Source organism: Pristiophorus japonicus, chromosome 10 (assembly GCF_044704955.1).
Source record: "Pristiophorus japonicus isolate sPriJap1 chromosome 10, sPriJap1.hap1, whole genome shotgun sequence".
In the NCBI taxonomy this organism is placed as follows: Eukaryota; Metazoa; Chordata; class Chondrichthyes; family Pristiophoridae; genus Pristiophorus; species Pristiophorus japonicus.
The window spans coordinates 138,838,577-138,855,804 of NC_091986.1; positions in this window are offsets into that span (position 1 = coordinate 138,838,577).

Below are 17,228 nucleotides of genomic sequence, written 5' to 3' on the forward strand. Positions count from 1 at the left end.
TTTAAGATGTGCCAGACTGAGGAGGAGGTCAAGACCATACACCCCCCGCACTTACAGGGAGAAGCGGTCTTACCTCGACTTACCCGAGAACACCTGCCTTCGGAGACTGCGCTTCCACAAAATGGTTATCCATGAGATATGCCAGCTCATCAGGTCAGATCTGCAGCCTGCCAGCACCTTCAGAACATCACTGTCTGTCGAGGTCAAGGTCACTGCGGCACTGTCGTTCTATGTGCCCGGTTCCTTTCAGGCCTCCGCGGTCGATATTTCCCCTATGTCTCAGCATGCCACACATAGCTGCACTAGACAAGACATGGAAGCCCTGTATGCACGCAAGATGGACTTTATCCGCTTACCTATGACCACGGAGGCTCAGACTGACAGGGCTGGAACATTCTACTGAATTGCTAAGTTCCCCAAGGTGCAGGGAGCAATACACTGTACGCACATCACCATGCAGGCACCTTCTCAGGATCCAGAGGTTTTTCGCAACAGAAAAGGATTTCATGCCCTGAAGGTCCAGCTAGTTGTCGACCACAACCAGATAATTATGGCAGTGAATGCCAAATATCCGGGCAGCTTCGATGCTGCTCATATCCTGCGTGAGAGCGCTGTCTCTGACATGTTTACCAATCAGCCACAAATGCAAACCAACAGGGTGGCCCCCTCCCCCCATACCTTACAACAAATTGTATACACCAAGATGGAGATATAACAAAGCCATCACCTGCGGTCATGCACCTCACTTTCCTTCCTCCCTCCCCTTCTTCTCCCAATCTCTACCCCTTCCCTTCCTCACTCCACACCGCCTGGCCGAGGAGTTCCTCAAGCGGTGCCTCATTGGGGGAGATGAAGGCAGAGTCGGTGGTCGCACGGATCTAGGAGCGGGGGGTACCGAGGTGGTAACATTATCGGATGCAGAAGCAGGATCTTGCTTCTGCCTCTCATGTGTCGTTGGCACTGGGGGTGCGGAGCAGGGGACCACTTGGAGGCCTATGGCACCAGTGTTCCTGGCTATCGCCTCCAGGGCCTCCGCCATCCAAAGTACGTACTCGGTCATGGTGCCGGAGATGCTGGCCAGCTGTCGGGATATACCCCCCAATGCCTCTATAATCTGATCACCTATGTCAACAGTTATTGTGTACAACTGTACCATGTCTCCGCTATCATATGGCACTCGTGGAGCAGACCTGCCGCGTCCACGAAACCTCCGCGGGGTCAGCGCCACCTTGGAGACACCTGGGGTACCCTGTGATGAGGTGCTTGGGCCAGGTACCGCTAGAGTGGAGGTGGGAATGGCTGGAGGAGCACTAGATGACTTTGGGGTGGAATGCCTTCTGGAGCCTTCTGAATGCCTTCGTGATGCAGGCTCCTCAAAGTCGGCACTCTCATCCGTGGAGAACGGACCCAGCTGATTGACATAAGAACATAAGAACATAAGAATTAGGAACAGGAGTAGGCCATCTAGCTCCTCAAGCCTGCTCCGCCATTCAAAAAGATCATGGCTGATCTGGCCGTGGACTCAGCTCCACTTACCCGCCCGCTCCCCATAACCCTTAATTTCCTTATTGGTTAAAAATGTATCTATCTGTGATTTGAATAAATCCAATGAGCTAGCCTCAACTGCTTCCTTGGGCAGAGAATTCCACAGATTCACAACCCTCTGGGAGAAGAAATTCCTTCTCAACTCAGTTTTAAATTGGCTCCCCCGTATTTTGAGGCTGTGCCCCCTAGTTCTAGTCTCCCCGACGAGTGGAAACAACCTCTCTGCCTCTATCTTGTCTATCCCTTTCATTATTTTAAATGTTTCTATAAGATCACCCCTCATCCTTCTGAACTCCAACAAGTAAAGACCCAGTCTACTCAATCTATCATTGAGGGTAACCCCCTCATCTCCGGAATCAGCCTAGTGAATCGTCTCTGTACCCCTTCCAAAGCTAGTATATCCTTCCTTAAGTAAGGTGACCAAAACTGCACGCATTACTCCAGGTGCGGCCTCACCAATACCCTGTACAGTTGCAGCAGGACCTCCCTGCTTTTGTACTCCATCCCTCTTGCAATGAAGGCCAACATTCCATTTGCCTTCCTGATTACCTGCTGTACCTGCAAACTAACTTTTTGGGATTCATGCACAAGGACCCCCAGGTCCCTCTGCACCGCAGCATGTTGTAATTTCTCCCCATTCAAATAATATTCCCTTTTACTGTTTTTTTTTCCAAGGTGGATGACCTCACATTTTCCGACATTGTATTCAATCTGCCAAACCTTAGCCCATTCGCTTAACCTATCTAAATCTCTTTGCAGCCTCTCTGTGTCCTCTACACAACCTGCTTTCCCACTAATCTTTCATCTGCAAATTTTGTTACACTACACTCTGTCCCCTTCTCCAGGTCATCTATGTATATTGTAAACAGTTGTGGTCCCAGCACCGATCCCTGTGGCACACCACTAACCACTGATTTCCAACCTGAAAAGGACCCATTTATCCCAACTCTCTGCTTTCTGTTAACCAGCCAATTCTCTATCTATGCTAATACTTTTCCGCTGACTCCGCATACCTTTATCTTCTGCAGTAACCTTTTGTGTGGCACCTTATCGAATGCCTTTTGGAAATCTAAATACACCACATCCATCGGTACACCTCTATCCACCATGCTCGTTATATCCTCAAAGAATTCCAGTAAATTAGTTAAACATGATTTCTCCTTCATGAATCCATGTTGCGTCTGCTTGATTGCACTATTCCTATCTAGATGTCCCGCTATTTCTTCCTTAATGATAGCTTCAAGCATTTTCCCCACTACAGATGTTAAACTAACCGGCCTATAGTTACCTGCCTTTTGTCTGCCCCCTTTTTTAAACAGAGGCGTTACATTAGCTGCTTTCCTATCCACTGGTACCTCCCCAGAGTCGAGAGAATTTTGGTAGATTATAATGAATGCATCTGCTATAACTTCCGCCATCTCTTTTAATACCCTGGGATGCATTTCATCAGGACCAGGGGACTTGCCTACCTCGAGTCCCATTAGCCTGTCCAGCACTACCTCCCTAGTGATAGTGATTGTCTCAAGGTCCTCCTTCCCACATTCCCGTGACCAGCAATTTTTGGAATAATTTTTGTGTCTTCCACTGTGAAGACCGAAGCAAAATAATTGTTTAAGGTCTCAGCCATTTCCACATTTCCCATTACAAAATCCCCATTCTCATCTTCTAAAGGACCAACATTTACTTTAGTCACTCTTTTCCTTTTTATATATCGGTAAAATATTTTACTATCTGTTTTTATGTTTATGACGGGCGAGAATCGCAGCTCCTCAGCACCAGATGTAGGATCATCCACTCAGCCACGCGACCCCACCTTCTGGTCTCTGTGGTCTTGCCTCGGGACGTGCTGCTGGCTGAGCTGCAAAACACAAATGAGGTTATTAGAGGAGAAGGGGGTCCTAGGGTCACAAGGTGAGTCCAGCGCTACACACAGCATATGCACGACAAAAGCACCACCACTATCAAAATCATCACAGACCTCACATTTCATGACCATCAACACATTCTGCATTGCAATGATTTTCATGAGGCCAGCATTATTTATAGGACACTTTTAGAAATCATCTATCATATATGATTGTTCGGATATGAGTGGGTGTGGCATCTATTGACTTTACATCATGCAATGGTGTAAGTTTTACTCACATGGCATCACTTCAGGGCCTGCAGTGTGGCTGTCAGGGTTTGCTCCCCTCTAGTGTCAGCAACTGCTCCTCAATGTCAGCGCGGTCGCTGATGACTGGTGGCCCCTCACCCGTTCGCCTCTGCTCAGACCTATTCCTCGATAGCTTCTTCTGTAAAAGGTAACAGGACAACATGACATGAGATAATTGCATTATATCATTGCTAGGTACTGTCACAGAGAAAGATACAACACATAACCGACAGGTGTAATCATGATTATTATGATCATTATCATTCTTTACCTAAAGACGTGGACAGTGACCGCAGCCTTTGAGTAAAACATTCCCGGTAAAAGTGAAAGATCTCACATCTAATGATAGTCACTCATGACTGTTACAAATCAAATTATATAAATACATCAGTACATGTAAATAAATGTAATACTTACACTTGCGGATCCAACAAGGTCGTTCCATCGCTTTCAGCATTGGTTGCCCTCACGCACCTCGTTGGTCGCCGACGAGACCACCTCTGCAACTCGGCCCATATCCTATGGTAGGCCTTTGGGGTGGGCTTCCCAAGCCCTCCCTGTGTCAAATCACCCCAACGTGACTCAACCTCCTGCAGGAGGGAGGCATTAGCCTCATCTGAGAACCTCCTCACTCTTTTGTGACCTCCAATTTGCTCTTCTCCCACCTCACTGCTCTCGCCAGCATCAGTCTCCACAGCGTGCTGTGTCACCTCCTCCATTCCCTCCATTATAGGCACCAAATTCGGGAAAATATCTGGCTGGTAACAGCTAAGTCTTTTGGCACAATTTTCTACAAAGCTCGAAACTCTCCCTCCTATCTCCCAAAGCAGCCACACCACACCCACACATGCCTTCACTCCCTCTCAGCTCCCTCTCTCTCTGTCTCCTCTTATGCGCATGTAATGATGACCCTTGACCTCCTGAATCTCGGGTATTGAGCGTTGCCTTGCCGTAGCTAAGGATGGCGACACTTTATGGCAGAAGGTCAGAGAGATTTAACGCTAACGCCCATTTCAGATCGCTCGCGGTAACGCCATTTTATAAAATGGAAACTAGGGGGTTTGAAAGTGGATGACAAGCCGGCGATCGAAAACCAATATTTACCACCGACGCCGAAATAATGCCCATTTTTGGGCGACCTGCACAAAAGTGGAAAATCTAGCCCATGGATCTGAAATGTTAACTCTCCACAGATGCTGCCTGACCTACTGGGTGTTTCCAGCATTTTCTGTTTATATTTCAGATTTCTAGCATCCACAGTATTTTTCCTTTTCTGACTCCAGTTTCCCATCTCACATTTTCCTCTTCACCATCTCCCCTTCTCTTCTCCTCTTGTCTCCCCCTGGTTTATGGTGACTGAATGCATCAGTTTCCATTTTGCTTACATTAAAATATGGGATTTTTTAGGGTTTGGGAATCACGTGTAATTTCAGCCATTTTCTGTGGAAACCTTAAATCAGAAGCTTTGGCTAATTTGTGGCATAAGCACTCAATGAGATGACTTAGCAGCGGCTTGGATAGCTAGGTATCTCTAAAATTAGTTATTGCACTAGAAGTGTTAGCAGTTTTATATGTGAGAATATTTTTAGTTGTAAAGGCCTCAGCAATGGAATCCAGTATGGAACAATCTAATAAGCGTTGTCATGGAAATGGAATGTACTTAAGAATGAGATCAAACAGAAATATTTTAAAAGATACAAAGAAACAAAAAGCAGCAAGACATGAGAGGTATACAGAAGTAAGTGGAAATTAATTGAAAGAACTATTAGAAAGGGTAAGAGAGAATGAAAACAGATTGTAGATAGCAGTTAAAAGAAGTTAAATAAAGTTTTTAGCTGTATTAGTAAATGGTGGCCTCAAGTCTGCACGGGCCTTCCAGTTCACTCCTGCTGGAGCCTAGCTATAGTAGATCCCAGCCTTCACCAATAGAAAGCTCTTTCTGCCCCAAACAAGGTCACCCATATCATAGGGGACACAGCTGAGGAGAGGAGATTCCCAGGTCAGGAGTTTCTTAATCCCTGATCTGGCAAAAAGATAGCAGTCAGTATGCCAGATGAAAGAAGGCATTCCAGCTGTTGGAAAAGCATGATTGAGCTCATCTGGGGTGATCCAGACCTCGGTCATGGGCTGGACTCTCTAAGAAAAGATGAAAACTTTTTGAAGAGGTGACAGGAGCATTGTGGATGTTTTTATGTTGGGGCACCCTTAATTCCCAGAGCTGCCAGCATGCAGTGCAATTATTGACCTCTCTGGTCAGGTGGGCACCCATGATCTAATTGAATGATGGTACAGCCTCGAGGGGCTGAATAGTGTAGGGATTCCAGGGGGAACCTGATTCTGTAAGTTTCGAAGTTGGCCTGTATTGGTGACAGTGATTACACTTTATTCAGTACAATCAAGACTTAATACATTGCAGTATTTAACCAGCAGTTTACAGAGTATAATTGAGACATATAATCTGGGTAGAAGTCGCAACTATGAGTAGGCTGCACCCTGTGTCTCTTGTCTCTTGTCTCTTGTCTGATTCTCGGGTGTATCCTGGATTCTTCCTGAAATCCTTTACCCTTTGTGGCAGTTGAGACCCCCTTCTTATACCCTTACTATTATCCGTGGCTAACTAAAGAAATAAAGGATGGTATCCAATTAAAAACAAGGGCATACAGAGTGGCTAAAACGAGTGGGAGGACAGAAGATGGGGAAGCTTTTAAAAGCCAGCAAAGAATGGCTAAAAAAATGATTAAGAAAGGGAAGATAGACTATGAAAGTAAACTAGCACAAAATATAACAACAGATAGCAAGAGTTTCTATAGGTATATAAAAAGAAAAAGAGTGACTAAACTAAATGTTGGTTGAGACCAGGGAATCAGTAATGGGGAACATGGAGATGGCAGAAACTCTGAACAAATATTTTATATCAGTCTTTACAGTAGAGGACACTAATAATATTCCAACAGTGGATAGTCAAGGGGCTATAGGGAGGGAGGAACTTAACACAATCACAATCACTAAGGAGGTGGTACTCAGTAAGATAATGGGACTAAAGGCAGATAAGTCCACTGGACCTGATGGCTTGCATCCTAGGGTCTTAAGAGAAGTAGCGGCAGGGATTGTGAATGCATTGGTTGTAATTTACCAAAATTCCCTGGATTCTGGGGAGGTCCCAGCAGATTGGAAAACTGCAAATGCAACACCCCTATTTAAAAAAGGAGGCAAACAAAAAGCAGGAAACTATAGACCAGTTAGCCTAACATCTGTGGTTGGGAAATTGTTGCCATCCATTATTAAAGAAGCAGTAGCAGGACATTGGGAAAAGCAAAATTTGGTCAGGCAGAGTCAGCATGGATTTAAGAAGGGGAAGTCATGTTTGACAAATTTGCTGGAATTCTTTGAGGATGTAACGAACAGGGTAGATAAAGTGGAACCAGTGGGTGTGGTATATTTGGACTTCCAGAAGGCATTTGACAAGGCGCCACATAAAAGGTTACTGCACAAGATAAAAGTTCACAGTGTTGGGGGTAATATATTAGCAAGGACAGAGGATTGGCTAACTAACAGAAAACAGAGAGTCGGGATAAATGGTTCATTTTCTGGTTGGCAATCAGTAACTAGTGGGGTGCCGCAGGGATCAGTGCTGGGACCTCAACTATTTACGATCTATATTAACTACTTAGAAGAAGGGACTGAGTGTAATGTAGCCAAGTTTTCTGACGATACAAAGATGGGAGGAAAAGCAATGTGTGAGGAGGACACAAAAGATCTGCAAAAGGACATAGACAGGCTAAGTGAGTGGGCAAACATTTGGCAGATGGAATATAATGTTGGAAAGTGTGAGCTCATGGCAGAAAAAAATCAAAGAGCAAGTTATTATTTAAATGGAGAAAGATTGCAAAGTGCTGCAGTACAACGGGACCTGGGGGTACTTGTGCATGAAACACAAAAGGACAGTATGCAAGTACAGCAAGTGATCAGGAAGGCTAATGGAATCTTGGCCTTTAATGCAAAGGGGATGGAGTATAAAAGCAGGGAAGTCTTGCGACAGCTATACAGGGTTTTGGTGAGGCCACACCTGGAATACTGCATGCAGTTTTGTTTTCCATATTTATGAAAGCATATACTTGCTTTGGAGGCAGTTCAGAGAAGGTTCACTAGGTTAATTCCGGAGATGAGGCAGTTGACTTATGAGGGAAGGTTGAGTAGGAGTTATAGCAGATGCATTCGTTATAATCTACCAAAATTCTCTGGACTCTGGGGAGGTACCAGTGGATTGGAAAGCAGCTAATGTAATGCCTCTGTTTAAAAAAGGGGGCAGGCAAAAGGCAGGTAACTATCGGCCGGTTAGTTTAACATCTGTAGTGGGGAAAATGCTTGAAACCATCATTAAGGAAGAAATAGCGGGACATCTAGATAGGAATAGTGCAATCATGCAGACGCAGCATGGATTCATGAAAGGGAAATCATGTTTAACTAACTTACTGGAATTCTTTGAGGATATAACGAGCATGGTGGATAGAGGTGTACTGATGGATGTGGTGTATTTAGATTTCCAAAAGGCATTCGACAAGGTGCCACACAAAAGGTTACTGCAGAAGATAAAGGTACGCGAAGTCAGAGGAAATGTATTAGCATGGATAGAGAATTGGCTAGCGAACAGAAAGCAGAGAGTCGGGATAAATGGGTCCTTTTCCGGTTGGAAATCAGTGGTTAGTGGTGTGCCACAGGGATCAGTGCTGGGACCACAACTGTTTACAATATACATAGATGACCTAGAAGAGGGGACAGAGTATAGTGCAACAAAATTTGCAGATGACACTAAGATTAGTGGGAAAGCGGGTTGTGTAGAGGACTCAGAGAGGCTGCAAGGAGATTTAGATAGGTTAAGCGAATGGGCTAAGGTTTGGCAGATGGAATACAATGTCGGAAAGTGTGAGGTCATCCACCTTGGGAAAAAAAACAGTAAAAGGGAATATTATTTGAATGGGGAGAAATTACAACATGCTGTGGTGCAGAGGGACCTGGGGGTCCTTGTGCATGAATCCCAAAAGGTTAGTTTGCAGGTGCAGCAGGTAATCAGGAAGGCGAATGGAATGTTGTCCTTCATTGCGAGAGGGATGGAGTACAAAAGCAGGGAGGTCTTGCTGCAACTGTATAAGGTATTGGTGAGGCCGCACCTGGAGTACTGCGTGCAATTTTGGTCACCTTACTTAAGGAAGGATATATTAGCTTTGGAAGGGGTACAGAGATGATTCACTAGGCTGATTCCAGAAATGAGGCAGTTACCTTATGATGATAGATTGAGTAGACTGGGTCTTTACTTGTTGGAGTTCAGAAGGATGAGGGGTGATCTTATAGAAACATTTAAAATAATGAAAGGGATAGACAAGATAGAGGCAGAGAGGTTGTTTCCATTGGTAGGGGAGACTAGAACTAGGGAGCACAGCCTCAAAATACGGAGGAGCCAATTTAAAACCGAGTTGAGAAAGAATTTCTTCTCCCAGAGGGTTGTGAATCTGTGGAATTCTCTGCCCAAGGAAGCAGTTGAGGCTAGCTCATTGAATGTTTTCAAGTCAAAGATAGATAGATTTTTAACCAATAAGGGAATTAAGGGTTACGGGGAGAGGGTGGGTAAGTGGAGCTGAGTCCACGACCAGATCAGCCATGATCTTATTGAATGGTGGAGCAGGCTCGAGGGGCTAGATGGCCTACTCCTGTTCCTAATTCTTATGTTCTTATGTTATGTTCTAGGTTGGGCCTCTAGTCATTAGAATTCAGAAGAATGAGAGGTGATCTTATAGAAACGTATAAGATTATGAGGGGGCTTGACAAGATGGATGCAGAGAGGCTATTTCCACTGATGGGGAGACTAGATCTAGAGGGCATGATCTTAGAATAAGTGGCCGCTCATTTAAAACTGAGATGAGGAGAAATTTCTTCTCTCAAAGGGTTGTAAATCTGTGGAACTTGCTGCCTCAGAGAGCTGTGGAAGCTGGGACACTGAATACATTTAAGACAGAAATAGACAGTTTCTTAAACGATAAGGGGATAAGGTGTTATGGGGAGCAGGCAGGGAAGTGGAGCTGAGTCCATGATCAGATCCGCCATGATCTTATTGAATGGCGGAGCAGGCTCAAGGGGCTGTATGGCCTACTCCTGCTCCTATTTCTTATGTTCTTAAAACCTATGGAGCCTTTCTGGACCAATCACTCTCTTACTCCCAATTTGCCAAAATCCAATCATAAAGATGTCACGTCCACAGCACCTTTGCTTATTCATGTCCTGGTCTTATGACCCCCCTGTTTTTGACCATCAAGACCCATATCTGGGGTAGTTATGGCAACACAAGAGAACTCCATACTAAGATGGCTTCCTTGATGGTCCTGTGAATGGCCTATGTTTCAGCTTCCGGCCAGTCCTCTCATATTTCTTCTCGTAACATTCCAACATGGTTACAATTACAACTGACCTTAGTTCCCACACACAGCTAGCTCCATTCTATGCCTCATCCTTACTGTTAGCTAATATCCAACTTTTGTTAATTCATCCCTAGCTTCCCTATTCAGCTATATGGAATATCTCTCCTCAGGTACTTTCCCCCTCTCCCTCAAATCTGCCATCATCACTCCTCTCCTCAAAAAAACAACCCTTGAACTCTCTGTCCTTGCAAACTACCAACCTCCCTTTCCTCCCCAAAGCACTTGCACCTGTTGTTGCCTCCCAAATCCTTGACAATCTTTCTTGCAACTCCATGTTTGAATCTCACCAATCAGGTTTACGCCCCTGCCACAGTGCCGAAACAACTCTCTTCAAATTCACAAATGACATCCTTTGTGATTGTGACAACAGTAAACTATTCCTCCTTATCCTTCTTGACTTGTTTACAGCCTTTGACACGGTTGACCACTCCATCCTTTTCCAACACCTCTCTACTGCCGTCCAGCTGGGTGGGACTGTATTCACCTGGTTCCATTTTTATCTATCTTATCACAGCCAGAAAATCACCTGCAATGACTTCTCTTCCTGCTCCCACATTGTTATCTCTGGTGTCCCACAAGGATCTATCCTCCTTTGCCCCTTCCTATTTCTCATCTACATGTTGCCCCTTGGCGACATCATCCAAAAACACAGCATTAGTTTCCACATGTATGCTGATGCCACCCAGCTTTACCTCACCATCACTTCTCTCGACTCTTCTCTAAATTGTCAAATTGCTTGTCCGACATCCAGTTCTGGATGAGCAGAATTTTTCTCCAATTAAATATTGGGAAGATTGAAGCCATTGTTTTTGGTCCCCGCCTCAAACTCCGTTCCCTAATCACGGACTCCATCCCTTTCCCTAACTTCTGTCTGAGGCTGAGCCACACTGTTGACCTTGAAATTAGCTTCCAACCACATACCCGGAGTATAACTAAAACCGGCTATTTCCACCTCTGTAACATCGCCCGTCTCTGCCCTTGCCTCAGCTCATCCACTGCTGAAACCCTCATCCATGTCATTGTTACCTCTAAACTTGACTATTTCAATGCAGCCCTGGCTGGTTTCCCACATTCTACACAACATAAACTTGAGCTGATCCAAAACTCGGCTGCCCATGTCCTTACTCGCACCAAGTCCCATTCACCCATCATCCCTGTGCTCGCTCATCTACATTGGCTTCTGGTTAAGCAACTCTCACCCTTTTTTTCAAATCCTTCCATGGCCTCGCCCCTCTCTATCTCTGTAATCTCCTCCAGCCCCACAACCCCCTGAGATGTCTGCGATCCTCTAACTCTGCCCTCCTGAGCATCCCTGATTATAGTTGCTCAACCATTGGTGGCCGTGCCTTCTGTTGCCTAGGCCCCAAGCTTTGGAACTCCCTGCCTAAACCTCTCTGCCACTCTACCTCTCTTTCCTTCTTCAAAACACTCCTTAAAATATACCATCACCTGCGCTAATTTCTACTTTTGCGGCTCGATATCAAATTTTTATCGCATAATCCTGTGAAGCGCCTTGAGACAATTCACTAAGTTAAAAGCACTATACAAATATAAGTTGTTGTTGTTGTTCGCAAAGACTGCCGATTTCCATCTCAGTAGCATCACCCATCTCCACCACTGCCTCAGCTAATCTCCTGCTGAAACCCTCAGCCATGCTTTTGTTACCTCCAAACTTGACTATTCCATATCTCTCCTGCCGGTCTCCCATCTTCCGCCCGCCATAAACTTGCCCCACTTCCTTCGCCCTATCATTGGCGGCCGTGCCTTCAGGCCATAAACTCTGGAATTCCCTCGCTAAACCTCATCATCTCTCCATTTCTCTCTCACCTTCTTTAAGACCCTCCTTAAAGCCTACCTATTTGAGCATGTTTTTAGACATCGGTCCTAATATCTCCTTTGGCTTGTTGTCATCTTTGTCCTATTACACTTCTGTGAAACCTCTTGACATGTTTCCTATGTTAAATGTAAGTTGTTTTTATTCTTTCTTTGTCACCGGGTCAGTATCTGAGAATTCCATATCTAACACCACTGTGGGAATATCACCACTACAAAGACTGCAGTGGTTTAAGGAGAAGACCCACCACCACCAAATGGATTTTCCATTGACTTCAGTGTTGCTAGTGCTGCTTGATGCTATATTTAGTCGAATGCAGCCTTGATATCAAGGGCAGCTACAAGTCTGGACCAAGGCTGTATTTAAGTTTGGAGCTAAGTGGTCCCAAACTAAGTGTCCGGGTGGAGGTTACTGATAAGCAGGTGTTAAGTGATGGTACTATTGAAGACTCCTTCCATCACTTCGTTGATGATTGGAAGAATGCACAGGAGTCCAGAGTTGGAGAAACACAGAATGCTTGGAGAGTCATAGGGCTGGAGGAGGTTACAGAATTAGGGAAATAATGGCTAGAATTTGATTTATTCTGTTTTTTGTGGATAGGATATACCTGGGCATTCTTCTACATTGTTAGGTTGATGCCTGTGTCATTGCTGTTCTAGAACAGCTTGACTAGGCAGTGGCTCGCTCTGGTGAACAGGTCTTCAACATGAAACCAGGATGTGGTTAGATCCCACAGTCTTAGCTGTTTCTAGTGCATTCAGCTCCTTCTTAATATCATGTGGAGTGGACCTTGGGAGGTGTCAATTAGAATCATCCACATGGCACTTTTGGCTGAAGACACTTGCAAACACTTCAGCCTTGTCTCTTATCCTCCATGCTGGGCTCCACCATGCTTGAGAATGGGGATCTTCCTGGACTGTCCTCTTATTCTCAACTGGATGTAATAGAGCTAGAAAGCTTTGCTTTAATTTGTTTGTTGTAAACTGCTAAGTTCCACTTATAGCCTGCTGGTTTTGGTATAGCCCTTTGTAGTGCAGTCCCTACCGCTTATAGCGGGCGTATTGATGCTTACATGACTTGCCTGCTATATATTATTGAAAATATATATTATAAAAACACTATTAAAAAAGACTGCAGCAAATCACTATTGAATAAAAAAAACAAGACTGTAAGCAGTGCAACTAGCTTTATTTAAACCACAACTGCTAAAAAGTCAAATAACTATGTTAAGATATGTTAAATGTTAAGAATTATTAAATAGTTAGTTCTACATTTAAAATGATATAATTGAATAGAAATTTACACCAAAGCAATCTTGCATGTCTCCTCCAAAGAACTCTGGAATCCAAGTCTAAACTGTCTTTCTGTGACAGTATGGACTCCAAACTATGTTCACCTTTCTGAGGACCTCCCAGTCTAGTTTTGTTGTGTATCTGTAAAGCATGCACTCCCATGTTCCGCCACCAGGGAGCACATCCCCTGAAGTCCCAAGGGATCCCAGCATCCCTTGGGAGCACTGTATATAAGCCGGCCCCTATGGCCTGTTCCTCACTCTGGAATGTCTTAATAAAGACTGAGGTCACTGTTACTTTAACCTCCCTGTGTGCAGTCTCAACTCTGTTAGCAACACAATAACTGGTGATGAGGTTATGAAACCAACGCAAAGATGCAGCAAACTGTTGCATCCTGGAGAAGTTCTCAGAGGGTGAGGACTGGGAAGCCTATGTTGAACGGCTAGACCAGTACTTTGTAGCCAACGAGCTGGACGGAGAAGGAAGTGCTGCAAAAAGGTCCTCCTCACGATCTGCGGGGCACCGACCTACAGCCTCATTGAGAAGCTTCTGGCTCCGTGAAACCCACAGATAAGTTGTATGAAGAGCTGTGTACACTGGTTCAGGAGCATCTTAACCTGAGGGAGAGTGTGCTGATGGCGAGGTATCAGTTCTACACATGCCAGCGATCTGAAGGTCAGGAAGTGGCGAGCTATGTCGCCGAGTTAAGGCGATTTGCAGGACAATGTGAGTTTGATGGCTACCTGGAGCAGATGCTCAGAGACTTTTTTGTACTGGGCATTGGCCACGAGACCATCCTATGAAAACTTTTGACTGTAGAGACACCGACCCTCAGTAAGGCCATTGCGATAGCACAGGTGTCTATGTCCACCAGTGATAACACCAAACAAATCTCTCAGCACACAAGTCTTCATAAACTAACTGGAACTGTGTTTGTGAGCAGAAATGAACAGGGCAGAAAACATGAGTCTGCAACTGCCAGCAGGCCTCAGGTGACCCAGATGACTCAGAGTCCACAACAAAGGATGAATGCAAGGCAATTCACAGCTTGTTGGCATTGTGGAGGCTTCCATTCAGCCTATTCATGCCGCTTCAAAGGGTATGTTTGCAAGAGCTGTGGAACAATGGGGCACCTCCAACGAGCTTGCAGATGAGTAGCAAGCTCTGCAAAACCTGCCAACCACCACGTGGCAGAGGAAGATCGGTCCATGGTGGATCAAAGCAATTTCGAGCCTCAGAGAGAGGAGGCAGATGCTGAAGTACACGGGGTGCACACATTTTCGATGAAATGTCCACCTATAATGCTAAATGTAAAATTGAATGGCTTACCCGTAGCCATGGAACTGAACACTGGCGCTAGCCAATCCATCATGAGTAAAAAGATGTTTGAGAGACTGTGGTGTAATAAGGCACTCAGACCAGCCCTGAGCCCCATCCACACGAAACTAAGAATGTACACCAAAGAGCTCATCACTGTCCTAGGCAGCGACATGGTCAAGGTCACCTAAAAGGGCATGGTGCACGAACTGTCCCTCTGGATTGTCCCGGGCTATGGCCCCACGCTACTTGGAAGGAGCTGGCTGGGCAAAATCCGCTGGAACTGGAATGACATCCGAGCGCTATCACATGTCGATGAGGCCTCATGTACCCAGGTTCTTAACAAATTTCCATCCTTTTTTGAGCCAGGCATTGGAAGCTTTTCCGGGGCGAAGGTGCGGATCCAGTTGGTCCCAGAGGCACAACCCATTCACCACAAGGCGCGAGTGGAAGGGAGAGAGTGGAAATTGAGCTGGACAGGCAGCATCTCCCAAGCAGAATTAAGCAAGCGGGCCAGCCCGATTGTTCCAGTACTCAAAAATGATGGCACGGTCAGGATTTGCGGCGATTATAAAGTAACTATTAATCGTTTCTCGCTACAGGATCAATACCCGCTACCTAAGGCAGACAACCAATTTGCGACGCTGGCAGGAGGCAAGACGTTCACCAAGCTCGACCTGACTTTGGCCTACATGATGCAGGAGCTGGAGGAGTCTTCGAAGGGCCTCACCTGCATCAACACGCACAAGGGACTGTTCATCTACAACAGATGCCCGTTTGGAATTCGGTCGGTGGCAGCAATCTTCCAGAGCAACATGGAGAGCCGACTCAAGTCGGTACCACACATGATGATTTTTCAGGACGACGTATTGGTCACGGGTCGGGACACCGTCGAGCACCGAGAAAACCTGGAGGAGGTCCTCCAATGACTGGACCACATGGGGCTGTGGCTGAAGAGGTCGAAATGCGTCTTCGTGGCAACAGAAGTGGAGTTTTTGTGGAGTTTTTGGGGAGAAAGATCGCGGCGGACGGCATTCGGCCCACAGACGCCAAGACAGAGGCTATCAGGAATGCGCCCAGGCCACAGATCATGACGGAACTGCGGTTGTTCCTGGGACTCCTCAACTATTTTGGTAACTTTGTACCGGGGTTAAGCACCCTCTTAGAGCCCCTACATGTGTTGTTGCATAAAGGTGAGAACTGGGTATGGGAAAAAAAACAAGTAATTGCTTTTGAGAAAGCCAGAAACATTTTATGCTCCAATAAGCTGCTTGTATTGTATAACCCGTGTAAAAGACTTGTGCTAGTATGTGATGCATCATCGTACGGAGTCGGGTGTGTATTACAACAAGCTAACGTTGTGGGGAAGTTGCAACCTGTCGCCTATGCCTCCAGGAGCTTGTCTAAGGCCGAGAGGGCCTACAGCATGATTGAGAAAGAGGCATTAGTGTATGTGTTCGGGGTAAAGAAATTGCATCAGTATCTGTTTGGCCTCAAATTTGAGCTGGAAACCGATCACAAGCCCTTCATATCCCTGTTCGATGAAAACAAGGGGATAAATACTCATGCCTCAGCCCGCATACAAAAGTTGGCACTTGCGCTATCAGCGTATAACTATACCATCCGCCACAGGTCAGGCACCGAGAACTGTGCGGATGCTCTCAGTCGGCTACCATTGCCCACCACGGGGGTGGAAATGGCACAGCCTGCAAACTTGTTGATGGTGGTGCAGCCCGCAGACTTGTTGATGGTCATGGAAGTGTTTGAAAATGATAAATCACCTATCACGGCCCGCCAGATTAGGACTTGGACCAGCCAAGATCCTCTGCTGTCCCGAGTAAAAACTGTGTACTGCATGGGAGCTGGGTCAGCTAATCAAACCGTTCCAGCAGTGAAAGGACGAGCTGTCCATTCAGGCAGACTGCCTGTTGTGGGGTAACCGCATAGTGCTACCCATAAAGAGCAGGGAGACGTTCATCTCAGATCTCCACAGCACATACCTGGATATAGTAATGATAAAAGCGATAGCCAGATCCCACGTGTGGTGGCCCGGTATCGACTCTGACTTAGAGTCCTGTGTACGGCAATGCAGCGTGTGCTCAGTTGAGCAACGCGCCCAGAGAGGCACCACTAAGTTTGTGGTCCTGGCCCTCCAGACCATGGTTGAGGGTCCATGTCGACTATGCGGGCCCGTTTCTCGGTAAAATGTTTCTGGTGGTGGCGGATGCTTTTTCAAAATGGATTGAATGTGAAATAATGTCAGGAAACATCGCCACCGCCACCAGTGAAAGCCTGAGGGCCATGTTTGCCACCCACGGCCTGCCTGACATACTGGTCAGTGACAATGGGCCATGTTTCACCAGTGCCAAATTAAAAAAATTCATGACCCGCAATGGGATCAGCCATGTCACCTCGGCCCGGTTTAAACCAGCCTCCAATGGGCAGGCAGAGCGGCAGTACAAACAATCAAACAGAGCCTTAAACGAGTCACAGAAGGCTCACTCCAAACCCGCCTGTCCCAAGTACTGCTCAGCTACCGCACGAGACCCCACTCGCTCACAGGGGTGCCCCCGGCTGGGCTACTCATGAAAAGGACACTTAAAACTAGTCTCTCA